General features: G+C 38.3%; 1 long non-coding RNA gene across 1 annotated transcript in view; it reads left to right on the top strand.

Moving 5' to 3' along the window:
* Window positions 1–2,383: 2,383 nt before the first annotated feature.
* LOC139045104 (uncharacterized) overlaps window positions 2,384–6,000 on the top strand; it is an 83,096-nt gene continuing 79,479 nt past the window's right edge. Inside the window, exon 1 of the long non-coding RNA XR_011502780.1 lies at window positions 2,384–3,003. This is a non-coding gene — a long non-coding RNA (uncharacterized lncRNA). The remainder of the gene's footprint in view (window positions 3,004–6,000) is intronic.

Here is a 6,000-nt window from a genome sequence, read left to right as displayed (position 1 = left end):
TTATCCCACCACAAAAAAGTAAAGTCCCACACCTAATTTACACATATAATATCATTTCACAAGCTGCGTATTACAGCATAAATGTTAGCATTCCTTCACTTACGCCTGCCCACATGTATAGATATATATATGTAGTAAAAATTGAAATTAACATGGTACAAATACAATGTGAGGTGCGTAGTAGGATGAAGATTAATATAGTCAATCCTGGTATCAGATAGAGGAAAGTCCAATATGCTTCTGGTCTATGTACTGTTCTTTGGATCCTTGCTCACCTCCAAGAATATGTCCCTCAACCTGTTTGGTCACTAGGTGACCCCAGGTGGTGTTTCCTGAGTTTATATCTTAAAACTCCTGAGTCATTTGCAAATTATTCTGCATCCACCTCTCCAGTCCATGTTCTTTGTCATATCCTCTAGTCCTAAGGCCCACGTGCCCTGCATCCTCCTTATTCCAACTAGAAGCCTCCAACAGTAAACTGATACTCTGGACCAAGATTTATGCTCCGGGTCCTAGAATTCTTCAGTGCTTTTGATTTTCTACATTGGATTCTGGGTTGAAGTTCTCTGGAAAGCTTCCTTTGAGCCCAGCCTCCTCTACACTTCCCTCAAGTCATTTCAAATCTACCTTTTGGTCAGTGGCATGTGATTAACTGTTACACTGTGATGAATACAAGGCTTCCCTCAGGGGATGGAATTTGTCTAAGATGGGCATTGAGAAGCAGGAGAAAGACCTTCTCTAGGATTTCTTCAGAACTCATGGGTTGTTTCTAACCCGTTTCCGGGGTTTTTAAGCCTCAAGGATTAGAAGCTAGACCACTCGTGTCTGACCCCTTGCCCTCTAACTTCCTCTCTTACACTGCCTTAATTTTCCCTTGACTTAGGACATATCTTTCTTGTTCTCTAGTCTGACCTCACGGGCCTGTCATGATGTCACAGAGACTGCAGAGCTAAAACCCAAATTACAGAAAATGGAATATACGTTGGAAAATATTTCAAAAATTTTAGGCACATTGTACAAATATACTTATTTCTCATTAAACTCATCCTGAAACTATTCATTGTAAAGCTGTTTCTTTTGTCAAAGTGGAAAGAAATAAAAATCAGTCACTCAAATTGTTTGCTGATGATATGCTAAATACCCAGTTGATCCTAACCTCTTACTGCTGTAGTGCAATCCACACAAGTCTCCATTTTCTGCCTGACAGCTCTCATTGGTCACATCGGCGTCATGTAACAATGTCTACAGTGATGGGAAATGCTGGAATTTCAGTTCTGCACATGATAATCCTTATCATGTGATAATCCTTAACACTTGTACTTTAGCATTTTAACAGTTCAGAACATTGATTAAAGATGAAAGTGGCTATAGTGACAGTTTCCAATCTTTCATCTGCTAGCATTATTATAAAAGTTAAAGGGAAAGTGAATGGAAATAGTATTCACTTTTTATTCTGGATTAAAATCCTAGCTCTATTGCTTATGGCTGAATGTATTAGAAGACATTTCTTGATCTCACTGTCTAAATTTCTTCACCTGTGTAATAGAGTTAATAACATCCACCTTTCAAGATTGGTATGGAGAGGGAATATATATATATGTATGTATATATGTCTGTATTTATACCTGGAATATAGTATGTATATTTTTATCTATATATAGAGAGATATAATATATTATGTTTCAGTTGAGAGAGATATATATTTATCTCTCCAGATATATCTCACCAGAAATATAGTAAGTGCTCAATTAATGGGCGTTTATATCAAAGTTTTTTTTGTTCCATTTCTTTTTAATGATTCCTGAAATAATTGATCACAGAAAGCATAGATTTCTATTTGTCATTTTGTATTTTAGGATGCTTCCATTTTGTACCAAAGGACAAAGCAAAGGACAGTCAAAGGGAAAATTGTTTGCAATGTGTTGGGTGTGCCATGGTCATGCTAAATGCAATGTATCCCTTCTTTTTTCTCTGATACTAAATCAGATTAAGAGAGTGAGTAAAGCAGGTAAGTTTCTGAAATAATTGCTCTTTATCATCTCAGCTGAATGGGAAATCATTTTGTGTAATCAAATAACAAGACTTTGATAGTAGTCAGCATCAACCTTCGCCTCGGTTATACCCTTAAAACCCTGTCACATACTTTCAGGGGGACAGAGCCATAGGGGATCTGTTTGCAAAGTCCTTTTAAATTCTAATAAGTTTCTCTGAAGCATATTTCAAAATGCCAGCAGTCCCTCCCCACTGCTTCAGTGCTGGCTCGGAGGCGAGTCTCCTCTTTCATCTTCAAACAACTTCAAAGTTTATTTTTGAAATAAGAGTTTCTTTTCCAGTGGAATTCAAAGAGCTTTTCAGCCTTCTGCAAGGCAAGGAGCTCCTGGCTTTCAGGAATGCATTTAAAAGGCTGCTGCTATCTTGGTGCCTCCCTGATAGGCCCTGCTGACCTTCAAAAGTGCTCAATTTTCTTTACCGTTGTTTTCTGGCTGGCTTTGTTAGAAGATGAGAGAGGTGCTTGGGGCCTAAGAGAGGCTGGTTTGTCTGAAATGATGAAATGTCGAGAAAACGCTGCCTTTTTTCTCTCTACCTATGGATTATGGAGAGATTTTTAAATTAAGGAAGGGAGGAAGGGAAGGAGGAAAGAAGAAAGAAAAGAAAGAGAAAGAGAGAAAGAAAGGAAGGATGGAGAAAGGGAGAAAGGGAGAGAGGGAGAATGGGAGGGAGGAAGGAAGGAAGGAAGGAAAAGAAAGAACGAACTTTCCACCTGCACACACTCATGTTGTTTTCTCTAGGTTGAGAGCAATCAGAACATTTTTCATTTGGAAGCTGAGCTTTTTTCCTTTCTCTCTTTCAATCTGAATCCGTGGGAGATACAGTCGTCTGTCAGGAGGCTGTCAGATGCTCTGCTCACACCACGTTCCTCTGCTGTAATTAATGTGGGTGCTGGAGCTGGGAGGGCACCTGCATCTGGTGATCCCGGGGCTCTGTCACAGTGTCCACCTCAAGGTAAGTCTCCTGCCTCTCCTATAACTCTCTGGCAACCACATTTGAGACTCTGGAGAGAGGTGTTTCATTTCCGGCATTGTCATTGGAGGCGACGAAGGAGAAGGGAGGATAAAGATTTCTTCTTGGGGATTTTTCCAACTGGTGCACAATATTTTTGTCCCCTAATTTCTGTCGGAGAATTAATGAAGGTCTTGGATTAGGGACAACTGGATCCAGGATACCCCATCCCTCAACTTTGTGTGTCTTTTTGCTATGTGCTTATGTGAGACTATTACCACTCCTCAGGTGATGTATTGTTTGCTATTTTTCATGAGTATGTGTTTTCTCTCTCTAAATGGATCATCAGCACTTTCAAGCCAAGGACGTCTTTTTAACACCCCTTAGTATTCCTTACATTTCCCTTTGCAGTGACCAACTTAGTTTTGAAAATAATTAATGATATGTTTTTTCAAATCAAGATTGATAGTAGATTTGTCATGAAATTCTGTTTCCATAGGAAATCTGTGAAAAGCAATGAGTCTCTTTTTTTTGTGAGATGGTGAAATACTTTTTCTAAATATTTAATTTTCTTTGGGGCCTATTCTTTGGTATCGAAAAATATGAGAAGTCATTGAAAACTATTTCAAATAAAACCAACATACTGTAAAATATAGAAATGATTTCCTTCATCTTTCTCCTTTACTTTTATTAAAATAGCTAAAATCTCACAATACCTGATATGAGAAATTCTGGAATTAATACTGAGTATGTCAGATTATTATCAGTCTGGTATATCAATTCATAATTTTTTCTCTATTCAAATTTGCATTATTGGAAAGATGGACCAATGCCTAATTATTTTATGTAAGTATAGAATTTGGAACTGAAAAGAGCTTTAAAAGTCTTATAGTTAAATTTCAGCATTTCCATAGATAGAGAAATGCAAAAATGTTGAGAGAATTGCCCGTAATCATATAATCACACAGTTCATTTGGGACAAATCAGAAAGATAGAGAGTAAAGGAAGGATAGAGAGAGGGAAAGAGGGACAAATTATATAAACAGAATTGGCTTTGATCATCATTTTCACAAAGCAGACTTCTTTGGCCAACAGTCGTGCCTTTACCCTTAGAGAGCTGATTTTGTATTTCTCTCTCCTTGTAAACTCTCCATGTTTGAGGATAGACATTTGTTTTAGTAGGCAAGATTGACTTTAGGCTAGGTTTTGAAGAAGGGTACAATTTCTTTAAAAATAATTGATATGCCCTTTTTCCCGATAAAACATGGCGTAATATTTCTAAAAACTGAACATACCCCCAATTCTACCTAAAACCCATGTTCCACCCAAACTCATGAACTCAAAGCTCTATCCACACTCAATCTTTCATTGTCTTCTGGCCTTCATTTGTGTGTATTCAATTGTACTGTGTCCTGAATTTTCACAACATTTCATTTCTTTTACTTAAAATCTTATAAACTGGTACAGAGATATGTTTAAGGCATAGCAATTAAAAATTTTGAATAAATGAACTTCCCCACCTTGATGATTTTACAGCTGTAATGACGACTTTAATTCAGCAGCAACCAAGGAGATTCTCTGAGTGGAAGCTTTGCAGACAATCTGATAGGCCTTCAGAAGACCAGATTTCTCACCTGAGTCTGTATCCCCTAAAAAATAATGCATCCTTTGCCAAGTTGTGGCTCACTTGTCTTTCCCTGATAAATTATAACCTGTATTTCCAGAGACCTATCACCAGAGAATCTCGCCACCTCTTCTGGCCTACCTGTGAAGCTGTAGATACTCTGAGTGTATTGTAAGAAGATGCTCCCAGGTCACCAGACCAGTCTATTTATGTCTCCATCCTCCTCCCACCCTCTGCACAACACCACAGAACACCAAACTGAGGAAGACCCAGGAGGAGAGGAGGCAGACTGTGAACAACTTGCCCAAAAGCATACTTCAGGCTACCGTAGTTCCAAAGGATTTCTATCCAGGTGGCAGCATCTCTGACCCAGGGATAGTACCTACAAGAAAGAAGCCAAAGGAGTTAAGAGTTCCTCTTAGAAATGGACTAAAAGAGACATCAGACTAGATTTTCCAAAGTGATCTATGCCTGATTTTCACATTTTAAAGTTCAGAGTTAGCATCTGAGTCCAAAGGAATTGTGTAAATTATTTCTGGATGTAGAGACAATTGACCTTGTGAATGAAATCAATTATTATGTTTCTCAAAAGAAGCTATACTTAAGACTCACTTAAAGAAACTGAAGTGTGCTTTGAGTGTTCTGATTTTGAGTAGATACGTTCTGCACCCGAGGAGGAGGATGTTTTTGGACAGTTCTTCAGATTTATTTCACAGCCTACTCACAAACGCCATTAGAAGAGACAGGTTTGAAATGATCTTTGTTCATCTTCATTTTGCTGAAAAGCATCTTGATGAAATGGATAAATTTACAAGAAACAGGCCTTTCATTATAAGAATGAATAAAAGTTACATGTACCCCTAGAAGAATTCTGTACCTTCAACAAGTCCAGGAGCATTTTAGGCATCAACGATTCAAATGATCCTTGTAGAGAAAGTTGATTCTATTTGGTTATGAAATTTGATGTGGGACAACTAAGCTTGGCTACTTGGTTTAATTTGAACACTACCAGGCAAAGTCACTGGTTCCTAGAAACAAGGACCTTGGGCTAGGGCGGAGTCTGATGATGAAGTTTGCTAATACTCTTCAGAAACAACGCCAAAATCCCTGTCACTTACGTTTGGTTGGCTCCTTCACTAGCATGAAGCTGATGACATCTTTGAAGAAGAGAGGAGTCAAAGCAACAGGAACGAATCATGAAAATACAACTAAACTGTGCCCTCTCAAAAATAACCCAGAACTCAAAAACAGGAAGAGAAGAGTATTTAATTTCGGAGTCAATGAATAGGAAGAGATAAAACTGTGCTGCTGGTGTGACAATGGCGTGATTAACATCTGCTCCAAAGCTGTGGGCACTAAGACTTTGAAAACGACTA

This window comes from Equus asinus, chromosome 4 (assembly GCF_041296235.1).
Source record: "Equus asinus isolate D_3611 breed Donkey chromosome 4, EquAss-T2T_v2, whole genome shotgun sequence".
NCBI classification, from domain to species: Eukaryota; Metazoa; Chordata; class Mammalia; order Perissodactyla; family Equidae; genus Equus; species Equus asinus.
The sequence above is the reverse complement of the archived record's forward strand: the minus strand, read 5'-3'. Positions and strand labels throughout refer to the sequence as shown.